Genomic DNA, 17,935 nt, shown 5'->3' on the forward strand with positions numbered 1-17,935 from the left:
ACCACAGCATCATCTGCAAAAAGTCTCAGTGAACTTCCGATGTCATCCACAAGGTCATTTATGTATATTGTGAATAGCAACGGTCCTATGAGACTCCCCTGCGGCACACCTGAAATCACTCTTACTTAGGAAGACTCCTCTCCATTGAGAATAACATGCTGTGTTCTGTTATCTAGGAACTCTTCAATCCAATCACACAATTGGTCTGATAGTCCATATGCTCTTACTTTGTTCATTAAACGACTGTGGGGAACTGTATCAAAAGCGTTGCGGAAGTCAAGAAACACGGCATCTACCTGGGAACCCGTGTCTAAGGCCCTCTGAGTCTCGTGGACCAATAGCACGAGCTGGGTTTCACACGGTCATCTTTTTTTAAACCCATGCTGATTCCTACAGAGTAGATTTCTAGTCTCCAGAAAAGTCATTATATTCAAACATAATACGTGTTCCAAAATTCCACAACTGACCAACGTTAGAGATATAGGTCTATAGTTCTGCACATCTGTTTGATGTCCCTTCTTGAAAACGGGGATGACCTGTGCCCTTTTCCAATCCTTTGGAACGCTAAGCTCTTCTAGAGACCTACGGTACACCGCTGCAAGAAGGGGGGTCAGTTCCTTAGCGTACTCTGTGTAAAATCGAACTGGTATCCCATCAGGTCCAGCGGCCTTTCCTCTTTTGAGCGATTTTAATTGTTTCTCTATCCCTCTGTCGTCTGTTTTGATATCTACCATTTTGTCATCTGTGTGACAATCTAGAGAAGGTACTACAGTGCAGTCTTCCTCTGTGAAACAGCTTTGGAAAAAGACATTTAGTATTTCGGCCTTTAGTCAGTCATCCTCTGTTTCAGTACCATTTTGGTCACAGAGTGTCTGGACATTTTGTTTTGATCCACCTACCACTTTGACATAAGACCAAAATTTCTTAGGAATGTCTAGGCTGGACTCCGCTCATTATCCTAATAACTCTCTTTCAGGAAATTAATTTTTTTTTGGGAGAGTGGTTGATTATCCTAAGAAACTATGCCATACAACAATAGTGCATTGAAGTAACTAAATGTTACGGCATAAAGTCAGCACTGGCATGCCAGTCGGGAACGACAGAGAAGAGCTGGCTGTGAGAAGAGGTCAGCCAATCACACACAGACCAACCTCCCCAGCTGGCGGCAACCCACTTTGATAGCAGCTACAACGTTAGTCACTTCATTAGCTGACACATCGTAGCCTCTACCATTAGTACTCTCTACATTTGCACAGACTTGTGTTTGTCTATTCTGAAGAAGATGATTATTTTGCATATCGCCCTTTGCTTGCAACACATCCATCAAAGTTAAATATTTGTAATTGCCTTGTTATAATAAAACTTATTAGTATGAGTTGTTTTATTGTTTGTCTAGCAAACTGAGTATGCAGGATTCCTAGGCACAACACTAAAAGAAGCAGTTTTTGTGATGTCTCGGTCACAGGTGGTGGAAATAATATGAATAGAGAATGTTGCTGAGCCGAGTTTTTTGAGAAGTTGTAAAATATGTTCAGACCATTTTAGGCTGCTGTCAAAATGTACACCCAGGAACTTTGATGAGTCAACCTGTAGTAACTCACTACCATTACATTTAATACTTAACTGTTCCTCCACTTTTTTACTTATTTGAAAATGAATAAACTGGGTCTTATCAACATTCAGTGATAACCCATCATTTCCAAACCAACTAAGTATTTCATTAAACAAAATATTGGCTGATACCTCAAGATTGTGGTTGGGAGCTTTGTTGATGAGGATGGAGGTGTTATCAGCGAAAAGGGTAAAATGAATTTTGAAACTAGTACACAAGGGAAGGTCATTGATAAAGATGAGGAAGATAATGGGACCAATTAGAGAGCCCTGAGGAACACAACAGCCAATAGAGCCCCAGCTGGATGACATAGAATGCCCCTCAGAGTCCTTCAACATGACCTTCTGCTTTATTTCAGTTAGGTAGGATTTAATCCATGAGCCAGGTGATCCACTTATACCATACAATTCAACCTTTGCTATGAGGATTTCATGGTTGACACTATCAAAGGCCTTAAAAAGGCCACAGAAGATACCAACAAGAGATAATTTATTATTAAAAGACGCTAAGATTTGATGGGTGATGGAAAAATAGCTTGTTCTGATGATACATGCCATTGAAATCCAAACAGCTACTGTTTAATACCTTATAATGAATGAGGTAGTCAAAAGTCTTTACGAAACAATTTCTCAAGGATTTTAAATGAGGTTGTTAAACAGGGAGAAAGGTTGATAGTTGGTACCCATGAATTCCTTCATTCAGGTGCTGATTAAAGCTTTTGAATCAAATACATAAAAATGTTACTGAAAAATATAAATACAACTTTTCAATAAGGTGTGGCACTGAATATCCACAGTGCTCACTCATGGAGAAAAAATGTCGAAGGTTGAGTTGTTCAAATCCACATGCCTTATTCATGATAAATGACATACTTCTTTGTGTTACACACTAATCCTAACTTAACCACATGCAAATGTATGTTGTTTGAGCGATTACTGATACTAGCAGCAGCTACCAATTGTCAATAAATGCTGACATATCCTCAGCTGACTAATCTACAGAAATAAGTCACAAGACTAGGTGCAATAGGATCCACAGAAAAACAGGTATACTGACTGAAACTTTTGCCTCCACCATTATAGCTTCTGCACACTCACTATCTGCCTTTACAGTATCTACCTGCTTTTGTAATGCAGTATTCTCCTCCAATAGTTCGACCATCTGTTTTGTCAAAACTTCAACTGCTTCCGTATAGTCATTGCCCATGTTTCTGGCATTTGTGCTACCTCTATCTAAAAAGACAATATAGTGAAAGTACACTAGAAGGCAAAACCATATAGCACAAATATTTGGATAAAGGTACAATGAAATGAGACTAATTCTTGCAATGGATCATAGCCCATTGAGACTTTGAGCAGTGATATGCTTCATGCCCATAACATCAGCACATCCCATGTGTAGCTGCCACTGCATACATACATGGTATTTCATGACCCGTTAAATTACAATGTAGACTCCTTACTGGCCTCAGATAGTACTCTCCAAAGTTCCCCTACACTGTGAGAGGTTTGCAGATCCCTCTGATTTCTCAAACTACACCATACATTCCTGTGCACATCAGTCCTATCCACTAAGGCTGTTCACAAGAACAACACAATGGAGGCCACTAAGATACAAAGCCCACTCGCCAAACTGACACCACTGAGACCACAGTATAGAGCTATGATGTAATAGATGGAGTGTCCTCTGAATGAATGGCAGCAGCTGTCGCAGTAAATACTTCTAACACCAGGTGTAGAGGCTGGGGCTGTGACCTCTACTGTGACAGAGGGAACAGCTGTGCAAAAGTCAGGAAGCAACGCCATCACCATCGCCAGGATGTGGTCTGAGTGCAGTTGTGGTGACTGGATGTGAGTGGCAGATGGCCAGTAAGACATCCATGATTGAATTAGACTTTTATTCACATTAGGTGTAAAGGTGCAGTCAGCACTGGCAGGATGATGTAGTGAGCCACAGAGCTCTGTAAGCTATTCTCAGTAGGTACACCTGGCCAGCTGCCTGCATAAGTAGTATCGCCAGCTGGAGTCAGCAGTTGACAGAGACTATGCACTGCAGCAAATGTATGACAACCTAGTGGAGGCTGCTGGCTCCATCTCTGGCCGCAGAGCTCAGCACAGTTTATAACTGTACCCAAACAATAACCCTCAGCACGATCACCCTGGGCCATGATCAGCCTCAATGATGGCCTTCAGAACCAGTAAACAGCAGTAGAGTGACTGGACCACCCAGCCCAGACTCAAACATTCATCGCAGTAGAAAACTGGCTGCCAGCCGGAGGTAGTCACCCAGAGGGAGACCCAGTGGTGTGAAGGCACTAAGTCATTTGCATGTATACTGATCAACCAGGACATTATGACCACTGACCTACTATCAATACAAACCCATTCAGGCAATAGAAGCATTACTTGGTAAGAAATGACTGATAGTCAGACACACGCACGGTGCATGTAGTATGAGTGAGTGTGCTGTCCATGTGTGAATGGGGAAGGTGCGCAATCTGTCTGAGTTTCATTGGGGGCAGATTGTGATGGTCTGGGGGCTCAGCACAAGCATTTTGGATATTACATGACTAGTTGTGTGTTCAAGGAGTGCTGTGGTGAGTGTCTTCAACATGTGGTGAAAACACATCCAGATGTCGCGGGGTTGGGCGGCCATCCCTCATTACAGATGTCGGACATCATAGACTTGGCAGAATGGTAAAACAGGACAGCCAGCGAACTGTAATGGAACATCAGACTTTAATGCTGAGCAGAGTACAAGTGTGTGTGAACACACAGTCGAGCAAACACTCCTAATGATAGACCTCCGCAAGCATGTGCCAATGTTAACACCACGACATCGGCAACTATAACTGAAATGGGCACATGACCATCAGCACTGGATGTTCGCACAGTGGCAGAGCACTGCATGGTCTCATGAATCCAGATACCGTCTTTATCGTGCTGATGGGAGGGTGCGAGTCCATTGCCTTCAGGGGAACAGCTCCTTGATAGCTGCACTGTGGGAAAGAGACAAGCTGATGGTGGCTCCATTATGCTCTGGGGAACATTCATGTGACCATCAATGGGTCAAGTGGGGCTCATGCAAGGCACCATGATGGCTAAGGAGTATCACACACTAGTTGCAGATAATGTACATCCCTTCATGATGAGTCTGCAGCTCGTGGTCTCGCGGTCACATTCTTGCTTCCCAAGCACGAGTTCCCGGGTTCGACCTCTGGAGGGGCCAGGGATTTTCACCTGCCTCGAGATGACTGGGTGTTTGTGTTGTTCTCATCATTTCATCATCATTATGAAAGTGGCAATACTGGACTGAGCAAAGTTGTGGCATTTTTTGGCAAGATAATGCACTGGCTCACAAGGCCAGGTGTGTGATGGAGTGGTTCAAGGAACACAGTGGTGAGTTCCAGTTGATATGTTGGCCCCCAACTTACCAGTCTGAATCTCATTGTACACATCTGGGATGTGATTGAGCATGGCGTCAGAGCTCATTGACCCCCTACCGACAATTTACAGGAAGTAGGTGACTTGTGTGTGCAGATGTGGTGCCAATTTCCTCCAGCGACCTACTAAGACCTCATTGATTTCCTGCCATGATGTGTCGCCATTGATATCCATTGCAAAGTTGGCCATACCAGTTATTAGGTAGATGGTCATAACGTTCTGGCTGATCAGTGTACAGTCCCCAGCACAGGTGGCTGCCTGCTGCTACTGGATATTCCTGTTCCTGTTCACTGTATTGTACTGAGTCTCTGTCTATGAGAAATAACTCCCACACTGATATAGTTCCTTGCTTTCCCCACTATAACAAGATGTGTACCACATCCTGAAACTAAGATGATTTTCAATGGAGTGCTATTACCTTTGGCTGCACTGAACAAATGGCACTGAGGAAAAGTATCTCACTGGAAATGGCTTAAGATGGAACCAACACCAGCTTGTGCAAATTCACATGCAGGGCTCCCATGAGAAAATACAATGACTTGGATTCAGTATGTGGTATGCATCTTGTTACAATGAGAAAAGCAAGGAACTATATCAATGTGGGAGTTGCTTCTCCAAGACAGAGACCCAGAATGGCAGTTTGATATTGACTTAACAGTAGTCACTGAAAGTAAACAGTAACTGGAGGGCTCAATGAAATTGAATGTGTGCTAGCTGATGACTGTAATATGAATACAAACAAAGAGAGACCTAATGTAATGCTGAGTGTGCAACAGATGGATATGGTGGATGGCTAAATGTTCAATCTGTACAAGTCTCTTAAAGAGGTGGGTAAATTACCTCAGAAGTAGCACAGACAAACATGAAAGATGCAAGAAACACACAGAAGCAAGAATTGCACAAGACAAGAGCTTACTACAAAAAGAAACCACTAACATAAAAAAATATTGACCTTCAGATCAGTAAAAGATGAACAAAAATCTATGTTTACAGCACAATTGTATAAGGGTATAAAACATGCACAATGAGGAAGACAGAAATGAAACAGTTATAAGCCACTGAATGTGATATTACCCAAGACTGTTAAAGATTGTATGGATTATTGGGTTAACAGAGTAAGGAATGAAGATGCGTCATAACAAATCAACAAGGAAAAATTTCTAGTAAAGTACAGAATGCTTCGAAGAGGTGGAATGGCTTGGTGCTGTACATATTACCACATGAATTATTGATGAAAACTGTCATTGAATGGATGGTGGAAGAAAAGAATCACAGAGTCAGCCCTACATACAGGTGTATAAGGCAGATCACCAATGATGCAGGATGGATGAGTTATGCTGGAATGATGAGGATAGCTGGCAAGTGAGATGAAAGAAGAACTGCATCAAATTTACCTTAGGATTGCTGAACAAAACAATTGCATGAGGTACTTCATTTTCTCTTTTCAGTAAGCTTGGTGTCTTGAAATTGTAAGCAAGATGGTTAATTAAGGAATTAAGGTGTGATAGCAAGGACAAACAGGCTGTCTTTGAATCACTGGTCTCCTTAAGGGGTCTTCTGCAAGTTATATTGTCTCTAAAATACTAAGGCAGTAATGTCAAATTTCTGTTATTTGAAATACTTTAGAGGATTTAAAATAAAAGTGTCACACTTTAAGTTTAATGGAACCTGTTTTAAGGTAAGAGAAAAGTGGTTGACTTTTCCAAGCACACCATCAACATTTTTCATTATATATTTTATCGAGTCTGGGTACTGGAGCACCATATAAGAGGAAGTTGTAATTACAGGCTAAACAGTATTGTCTTTATTGGATATACTACATGGTTATAATTAAACTGACACTGTTCACAGTGCTGCAGTGTGGGCTGTATAGATCGCAGGACACTGAAACTTTATGGGTAGGTTTATTCATCAGGCACTTGTGGAGTATGCTGGAAAAAAAGAATAGTTCCACTTTCTGCCACCAGGGGAAAATGTGGCACTGCAAGCAGCCAGAATGTGGGCTTTGTTGCACGATAAGGGGAGAACAATCAAGCACATGATGATGTTGGTTCCGTCATGTTTATCAGGATAATGGTCACAAGTTACAACATGAGTTGAATATGGCCTCTCAACTCAGTAACATGCTGCATCCATAACACAACATGGTCGACAGCTGCTCACAACATATCCACCGTAATCAGAGCAATGTGTCATCATATGCTATCCTTCAGCTCAGGAAGAGTCCAGACAGATCCCTGACACACATATTGTTGCAGATATTCCCACAACCCTAAGTCACATGGATTTAGGTCAGAGGATCCAGATGGCCACACATCTTGAAACTGCCAAGAGATAATGTGCTCACTACTGAAAGTTTCTTGAAGCAAATCTTTCACTTGGCGAGCAACATGAGGTGTCACCTCATCTTGCATGAAAATAGTGATTTGTTCGCAGTTGCGTTCTTACAAAGCTGGAATCATATGTTGCACAATGAGGTCCTTATAACATGCAGATCTCACTGTACACCTAACAGACCCATGAGGTGTAATTTCCACAAAGAAAAACAGATCTAGAACAAAGGAGGAGCTGGAACCACACCACACAGTCATATATTCTGAGTGCAGTGAATGCTTCTGCACAACGTGTGGTGGAGAAAAACCCCATATGCAACAGTTCTGTGCATTCATAGCACTGCACAGAGTAAAATGTGCCTTGTCTGTCCAAATATTATTTCCCAGCCACATGTCATCAATTTCCACGCACGCCAACAAACGATGTGCAAAGTCACGGCATTGTAGCCTATCTTGGGACTTTGTTTGGTGCACATTCTGAGTCTTGTATGGATTCCAGAGCAAAATTTGACACAACATCTTTTGTATTGTTGATCAGGGGAGACAAAATTCCTGTGGTGCATGAATACGACAACCCTAGTGAATGTGGCCTCCTAAGCCAGGAAATGCACATCTCAGCCACTTTGTTGGAGAAACCAATCTGTAAAATGCACTCATGCAGGATGGACACCATGGTGCAATAATGGCAACCTTCGAAGATGCGAGGTATGTAAGGACTCGATGTTCAAAACATGCTGGACATTGCTATGAGACATTCTTAGGTCAGAATTGACAGCATCTACAGTCATGCCTGGATTAGTCTCCATGGCACCCAACACACGTTCTTCCCTAATGACCAAATGCACCCGACTAAGCAGTAGTTGACAAAACATGCCACACATTAACTGTGAACCGATGTTGTGCAGCATTGAGCCACACGCTGTGGGGTTTCCTGGGGCCCATAAATGCTCACTGTGATGACTGAATATGCCATCTCTAGTGAATTTGACTTCATAAGTGAACAATACATAAGCTGGGAAATGTCAGTGAACACCACAGAAGTTGGGAAATGCACGTCTCAGTCACTCAGCTGTAGAAACCACTGCGCAAAACACACTAGTGCAGGATGAACATTGGGATGCAATAACTGCTTCCTTTGAAGATGAAAGGCATGTACGGACTTGATGTTCAAAACACATTAGACACTGGTATGAGACATTCTTCAGACCGAGGTAATAGCACATATGCTGGTGCTTTGATAAGTCTCTACAGCATCCAACACACTTTCTTCCCTAACAACTGAACCCACCGATCATAGCCTGCCCTTACCAGCCCTGCCACTTCTTACTGATCCATACTAATACAAATTTTGATGCAGGCAACAAACTGCAGTGTGGTTGATGTCTGTCTGGGAACTGTTCTTGATAAATGCATCCAGCGGGTCATCCACGGCACTCAGCTATTCCAAACATGAAGTGCATACCTGCAAGCTCACCATTTGTATACCATTCCAGGGTCCTTGTAGGCTGGCATGGCTAGCAATCAAATGAGGAAACTGTCACGTTAGTCCTACAGTAATCTCATGTACAGCACCATCTAGAAGTGTTCCCATCCAATACTCTCATGTACAGCCCCACTTAGCAGTGTATGACGGCATTTGCAGCCATGGGTTGCTATGAAATTCTCAATTCTTTTGATGTGCCCCACCTCCCCTAGAAGTTTGCTGCAACATTTCTGGGACACCCTGTATATAAATTTATTTTTCTTTTGATCATGTCTCTACCACCATTTTACATTTACTTTCACATAATTCTCCAATGTCATATGGTAAATTGTTGAAAAATATTTTGCCAATAAGTGAAAAATTATTTTTGTCTTTACTAAATTGAGTCCATGGAAATTTCAGTAAGTTCCTGTTTCTGGTTTCATATGAGTGAACATCTGATCTACTTTCATATATTTGGACATTCTTTTTGGCATGCATAAATATTTTGAGTATTTATAGGCTGGGGATTTGAGTACCTCGTGCACAACAAGATATTGTCTCTGCTATATCCTACGGACTGTCTCTGTTATATCCTAGGTCTTAAGCCCTTCCATGGTACGGCTAGGTTGGCTAGATTGCATACCTGGTAGACAACAACAGTATGACAACATGTTTGTGGTCAGTCTCGCAGAAGGCGAAACTCGCAAAGGCAGTGCCAAAGTCACTGCAATGTTTGTTTACACTGCTCACATACACAAGAATAGAGAGGGATAAGAATTCATCTGCTCAGCTGCCATTTAGGTGGCCACACACCCCCAAGCCAGCTGCTCTGTTTGCAGAGCCAGTTGAACAGTGACTCCAGTGAAGTTAAGTGATCAGCTGTTACCTCCTAGTTCTACAAGCAGTTGTCCATGAGTTGTCTAGAAATGGTCATCAACTAAAGTTTGAGTAAGCCAGGTTTCTACTCTGGCTTATTAATATGTACACACTGGACTACAACCAATGGCCAGCTAGTCTGGATTAGACTTTGAATTAGGAAAGTATAACTATCCAGTTTGGACTTTTCTTCTAAGTGACCCTTAATGAACTTATGTATTTTATCCAGTCTCCTCATATGATTCCAACCGTATATATTGCACATCGAATAAATGTTTTGACTTTTATTAATACTGACATTTCTAGCTACATAGCCACCTTGCAAAAACTGACATCATTTTGGCACGCAATACAGGACTCCGTGACTGAGTGGTTACAGACACCAAACAATGAATGTCATCATTCATTCAATGACTGCCATCACAAAAGTCTGCAAGGAGGTGAGGTAAGTTAAGTTACTTCAGCAAAAAAATTTTAACTGAAAAAAAACTTTCTCAATACTGTTATCCTTTTGACCACCCAAAATTGCTACATATAGCCACCTGCATAATGGTGGCAAAAGCAAACTTTCATTCTCTGTATAGTTCAGTAGAGTACAATGTGTCCCTTATCATAAATAGGACTTCTATAAAGGCAATCTGCCCTCAAAACTAGTGGAGATTGCCCCACGTTGTTCAACAGATTGAGATCTGTTATAGATGGGACAAAATGGCTCATGTACACTGTTTAGTCAATCAAGATGCATCACATAATCATTTCAAGCTTATTGTGTGTGCTATGTCACTTCACAGAAAGAAGGGTTGTCGGCACAGGAAGTTTCCCAGTGGATTGGTGTACATCACAGTGGCATTATTTTAACATTCAGCCGATACAGTGACACACAAAACAATGAACATCTACCTCATTGTGGTTGCCTGCAGTAAATAATATACGTTGACGAATGCTACCTAGAAATTATGGCTCTTATTTACTCCAAGAAGAATGTAAAATTACTTCACGCTGTCTTTTTGGAGGTAACTGCGTGAGCTGTATCGGTCCCAGACTGTATACAATTATCTCCACACAATCAATTTAGCCTCTAGCTGTCCATTATGAACAACAGTACAATCCCCCCCCCCCTTCCTCCTTCTGCACTATAGTACTCAAAGAAGGTGGGTAAAGGAACACATAGAATTGAACCTCAATCTGTGGTATTAAGTTCCCTTCATAGACGAAAAAAGGATCTGCCTTGTGCATGACAATTATAATAAAAGTGTCTGAAAGTGTGCTAGGGCCAGTGCAGTTCTCAGGCATGCAGTTTCATGGGTTCAGTAAAATACTGGGTCAATCATGTTACGGTTAGTATCATATACAGATTTTGGGCACCTCGAATTACTACCAACTGTAATTTGACAGCTACAGAGAACCGAGTCAGGATCCTGTAAACTACTGTCCAGTCCTAGTAAATATTTCAGCAGCAGACTTGTATTTGAAATCACTAATAATTAACACACTGCATTCATCTACATCTACATCTACATCCATACTCCGCAAGCCACCTGACAGTGTGTGGCGGAGGGTACCTTGAGTACCTCTATCGGTTCTCCCTTCTATTCCAGTCTCGTATTGTTCGTGGAAAGAAGGATTGTCAGTATGATTCTGTGTGGGCTCTAATCTCTCTGATTTTATCCTCATAGTCTTTTCGCGAGATATACGTAGGAGGGAGCAATATACTGCTCGACTCTTCGGTGAAGGTATGTTCTTGAAACTTTGACAAAAGCCCGTACCGTGCTACTGAGCGTCTCTCCTGCAGAGTCTTCCACTGGAGTTTATCTATCATCTCCGTAACGCTTTCGCAATTATTAAATGAGCCTGTAATGAAGTGCGCTGCTCTCCGTTGGATCTTCTCTCTCTCTTCTATCAACCCTATCTGGTACGGATCCCACACTGCTGAGCAGTATTCAAGCAGTGAGCGAAAAAGCGTACTGTAACCTACTTCCTTTGTTTTAGGATTGCATTTCCTTAGGATTCTTCCAATGAATCTCAGTCTGGCATCTGCTTTACCAACGATCAACTTTATATGATCATTCCATTTTAAATCACTCCTAATGCCTACCCCCAGATAATTTATGGAATTAACTGATCCCAGTTGCTGACCTGCTATTTTGTAGCTAAATGATAAGGGATCTATCTTTCTATGTATTCGCAGCACATTGTGCTCATCTTCCCCTAGAAGACAGGAATCAACTGAACAGAATTGTCTATAGTATCTGCTGACAAACCACTTTCAGCATGCTCTGGACCTGTTGAAAACTGCTGTGTGCCATTGTATGAACTAACCTCACACAACAAATGACCTCAGGATTGCTGTCATCCAAGGGTGGAGTCAAGTTAAAGCAGCAACATCTCAACCATTTAGTTAACAGTATGACAAGTATTCAAGCATGTTATAGGGTGGAGGAACATGGTACTGAAAGCAGCAGGTAATTGATTTCATGGATGTCCATTTTCAGACAGACTACATTTATTTTGGTTCTTATGAATCCAAATTGAGGCACATGTATATAAATGCAGGTGGTGCAAGACTCTTTTCGAGTACCTTATATGTAAGAAAACAACTGCATGTCATCAACCTTTTCGTTAACACTCACATACAATATTACTACAACCAAGTACAAATTAAAATATATGGGGAACCCAACAAGTAAGTTTCCGTATTTTACAAAAAAAAAAATTACACACAATTTATCATGTTGAAATAATTTAATTCACATTGTACAATACTTCTATTACTTTTCTATATGACCACCATATTTTTCCAAGCGTTTTTGTTAATCTGACACAAGGTGTTCCAAACCAGCATTGTACCAGGTCGGGTCCTTTGCTCAAAAGAAGCTGGTCATTAGTGATGTGACTTCATCATTGGTGTTGAAATGCTTACCTCCAAGGTGACCTTTGAGTTAAGGAAATATGTGAAAATCACATGGGGGGGGGGGGGGGGGGATCATCTGGTGAAAATGGAGGAGGCAGGAACACATCTAGTTGAATCTTCCAAGCTCCACCTGGGCCATTTTAACTGTGTGGGGTCGAGCATTGTCATGAAGGAAGAGAAATTTGTGAGACAAAATTTCAGGACATTTTCTTTTGTGGTAGCTCGCAGGTTCCTCAAAACATTACGCTATCCCTCTGGATTCACTGTGGTGTTGTAAGGCAGGTAGGGAAGAAGCAAAACCCCTGGACAGTCCCAAAAGATCGTTGCCATAACTTTCCTGCTGAACATGTGACTTTGCCCGTTTTGAGGCACTTTTGCTGGGTTTCTTCCTCCCTGACGTCTGCACTCAGGAGTTGAATCATGGACCCTAGTCTCACCCCAGTGACAAGCCATTTGAAGAGCAGATCTCCCACTCTCTCATGGATTTCCAGAAACATTCTGGCTCAGTCCATCCATTGCTGATTTTGGTGATCACTCACCAACTGTGGCACCAATCTACACTTTGCAGTAGTGTACATGGCCAGTCAGTATCTTTGCATCCAATTGCAGACCCAGAGGGTAGGCGCACGACGATTATGTCAATGGTAACTTGATGTCTTCAACCACCATACTGCGAACTGCAATAATGGCATCATCACAAGTCACTGCAGTGGGCTTTCCTGTGTGCTATTCAACATGCACATCTTCAAGCCCTTCCACAAAGCATACACACCAACACTGAACCATTTGAATGCACATACAACCTTTCCCATAGACAGAAGCTCACTCCAGCAGATAGTTGTTTTGTTGTGAGAAAATGAATGACACCACAGCTGGTAGTGTGTTGGCAAGATGCTACGGTACGCATCATAAGTTAGTGTGAGCATTGTCAACACATACTACGTGAACTTGCCAGCCCTCACAAGTCACATGCACAGGTTATTTCTCAAATTCTCATTTTCATCAGCAATTTTAACACAACCCAGTTAACAAGCTGGGAAAAAGACAGTTGTTCCTCACTGTGAGCACAGAAACTATGTCATTGCATAAGCATGCATACCTACAATGCTTTATCTTTATACATGTGAAAGGATTAGAACATAAGGTTTTAGGTGCTTTCAAAAATAATTAAGATAAAGATACTTATGGAATATTCTGTTGATATTTGGAGGAATACCAACCTATTAAACATTGCAGCATGTGGTGCTGCTGGTCTGCAGTAATATTTATTTCCTTTTGGCTTCCTAGACCATGCTCAGACAACTTAAGACTATATGATGGATAACTGAGCTATGTTAGAACATCTGATAACATCTATGGAATACTCTGTCAGTACTTCGAAGAACACTGATATTCTGTTTTTGATATTTCAATATCTCTTCGAGTACCAGCAGAAAATTCCATAAATATTATCAAATGTGCTAATGAAGCTCAGATATCCATCATATAGTCTTAAGTCATCTGAGAAAGGCATACAAAACAGAAAGAAAATAAATATTATTGTGAAACACCAAAACAGTGCATTTCAGTTTTCAACAAAGATATTTGTTTCTATATGATATCTCAGTTCTATGCACCAGATTGCACAAATCTTTAAAAGAGTATCTGTCTGAAATATTGTACAAAATGATCAAAGGATGAGGAAATATTGTTAAACAAATGGAGAAGTGAAACCACATTCCATGATACTTAAGAGGAAGGTGCAAATACAGTGTTTTCAAGGCATCTTTAATATCCTACTGATCAAGAGTGCTTTAATGGTGTTATACTTCTTGTTTACTAAATGTATGTCTATGAGTTTTCCTAACAAAGTCTGTTTAGCATGTAATCTCTTTCAGAAGTACCAGCCGAGTGTCTATTTTTCACTCAAAAGATGTTCATGGTGATTTATTGCAGAGGTATCATCAGAGAATTTAGTGAAGTAAGCATCTTTAGAGCTTCCAGTTTTATTCATATAGCTCTTTCTGATCACAGCTTCTACATTCAGTGTGAATGACTAGACTGAAGAATGTAATGAACAGCAACTGAGTAAAATTGATTTATTGTCTAAGAGCAACACAATATCTGTATAGAACCAGTGCAACAGAATGAAACTAGTGAGAAATGCAACTGAGGGTAGAGCATGCAGATGTTGAGAAATACAGAATGAATGTACAAGCTAGGACCCTACAGGTGAGAGAAGGCATCAAAAACAGGGGAGTCAGATGTGTAATATATCACCATCAGTGACACTGAACTCTTGAATAAGGTTCATTGTGTCTCATCTAAGTGAGTCACATTATAAGTAAACATTGAAGTTCCAAAGGAAACAATATCCAAGGATGATGACACAACATATCAGAAAGTATGGGACACTGTGCCATGCTATAAATGAAAATGACTGAGAAGGGCATAAAAGTTGGCAGTAAACTGTAACATATGATGATAGAAGGTGACACGCATCTCTGCTGCAAGGCACTGACTAGAAGCCATTCTCTCAAACCACTAGCTGAACACAATATGATGTGATGTCTTTATAAGGTTCTTCAAGTGTGATCACTTTATAAGTTTGTTCTAGAACACTTCACAGACACAGCACTTCTGGGGACATAATACAGAACTCCGTTTTTTTTTTCTTTCACTTTCAGGAAAACAAAAGAATTGCATGGAGTCAGATCTGGCCAGTATGGTAAATGTGGAGTTGTCTAGATTTCAAATTACTGAGAGAAAGCTTTGTACTTTTATTGCCCAGTGAGCAGATGTGTCATTGTGATGGAATAAATTCCATTCAGGCTTGCCTTTGGCTGCTTCTGTTGAAAGTTTTCAAAAAATTTAGAAAGATGTACTCCAGCAAACCAACATTCAATACGTGTCCCACATTATTCAAATATTAGTAATTTTACTGAAAAAAAGAAAGAAAGAAAGAAAAAAAATAGGACACCTGGAAAGATGACATTGATTTTCATCCAATGATGGCACATTCCACCAGGGGGATAATAGATGTACTGATAATAATTTTAATGTTGTCTACCAACAGAGAGCATAGTGGCATGGCTACCAGAAAGCCATCTGTATCTACCCCTTAATAGTGGATGCTCAAGCCAGAAGGCTCGGTGTGGTGCAAATGTGTGAAGGAAACATGCAGCCGTGTCACGGAGACACACTAGTGCTTCCTACAGCAACTGAGCGAATTTGAAAGAGGTTAAATCAAGTGGCCTTCCAATTGGCAGGATGCTCCTTTTGGAGAATAGATGTGCTATGTCAGTTGCGCAGTTATACTGGTATGAGTGATCACATGAACATTCTCACACCAGTAGAGAAGGTTCTACATGTCCACACAGCACACATGCCTCACAGGATCACCGTATTTTAAGAGCAGCAGTGACAGAGGGTACAGCCAACACAGCACAGATAAGAGGGCTTGGGAGACCAGAAGTGTCAACAAGAACTGTTGCAAACCAGTTATCAGCAGTGAGACTATGGGCACAAACACCTCCAGCCTGTATTCCACTCAGGCTACCAGGATAAACATGCACAGCTTGACTGGTCCCATCAGAGGTACACTTGGAAGATGTAATGGTGTGCCATGGTCTACAGTGATGAAAGCAGATTCTGCCTGCACATAAGTGATGGTCGTTTGCAAGTATGTCGTAGACCTGGTGAGCAGTCTTGTAGAATTTATTCATCCAAAACACACTGGCCCCACCCTAGGCCTTATGGTCTGGAGTGCGATAAGCTGCAACTCTCGTTCACCTTTGGTGTTTCTGGAGTGAACATTAACCAGTGCTCAATACGAGCAGATAGTTGTTAGATGCATTTTTAAATCAACAGGAAGGCGATGTGTTGTTCCAACAGGATAATGTTCACCCACACTCTGCCTGTGAGACTTAATGTACTGTACAAGGCATGTAGCAACTTCCCTGGTCATCACGATATCCGGACCTGTCTCCAATCAAGCATGTGTGGTATGTGATGGGACGAGAAGTGACTTGCGTGACTCATCAGCCAACAACTCTTACGGAACTACATGAACAGGTCAAGCAGATGCGGAGTAATGTATCCCAGGACAGTATGCACCTCTTGTACAATTGATCAGATGTAAGAATCACCACCTGCATTGCTGCTTGTAGAGGCAACGCCACATACTAATATGGGTGTTACAGCATGGGTCAATACCTGGTACCTTAGAACCGCTTGTGCTATTGATCTGTAAATGTAATCATTTCATTTACTCCATTTGCACTGTAGGAACAATAAATCTTGTGTGAATTGGAAACCTCTAAAAGGCTGTACTATTTTGTTTTTCAGTGTATAATGAAGAAAGAGCATCCACACATATAGCAGTTTATAAAGGTATATCCCAGTATACAAATCTGCAGTTATTATGGTATCTTTTTCAAGTGTGTGTGTGTGACAATATATAGACTTAAAATGAAGAGTGGGAACCAAGATGCACAACTGTTACTTCAACTTCATATCAAATTTTTACAATAAGATGCTGCTTCATTGGCCACTGATTTTGACCATCCAGAATTAAAACCATCAAACATATGTTGTCTGCATTTGAATCAATGAAATGCTGATACTGGGTTAGATATTGTGATAGCTGCTGTCTCACTTGCATGAAGACTGCTGTGTAAAATCTTAGGGACAGTCTCAATTAAATTCCAAAGGAAGAATTGATGTTGTTGTGTGTGTAATTATTACATGAACACTAAACATGTTTCATTTTGTAGTGGCACCTGCACACACTTTCATCTCAGAGCTCAAACAGAAAAATTTAGGTGCTCATTTTTATTCCATGTGTTACTCAAGAGTGGAAAATTTAAGAAATAGTCTGAAAGTGGTTCTATGAACCCTCTTCCAAGTACTTAAGTCTGAATTACAGAGCAGTCATGTAGGTGTAGGTGAAGATGGATTTATCACATGTTTGAATTACTTGAACCAACAAAAAACTTGGCCATGGATGGAGATTAGGCCCAAATGGTAAATGCCGTTGCTCATTGCATGAATGTCTACTATATGCACCCTGAAATCACAACTACAGCTGCAGGAACAACAAAGTCAGAACAGAGGTTTCACACTGTGACTTTTATGGAATATTGTGGAGCACTGCAATGATGGTATCTCCAAAACTTCAAAGTTTTCACCTCTAACTCTAATGATGATGTCATCAACAGAATATTAAACCCTAAACTTTCTTATGCAATATGCCACACACTCAGAATGCAAGCTGTGGACATGTCTTTCTAAGGTATACACAAACTCTTCCAATTT

Source organism: Schistocerca gregaria, chromosome X (assembly GCF_023897955.1).
Source record: "Schistocerca gregaria isolate iqSchGreg1 chromosome X, iqSchGreg1.2, whole genome shotgun sequence".
Lineage (NCBI taxonomy): Eukaryota > Metazoa > Arthropoda > Insecta > Orthoptera > Acrididae > Schistocerca > Schistocerca gregaria.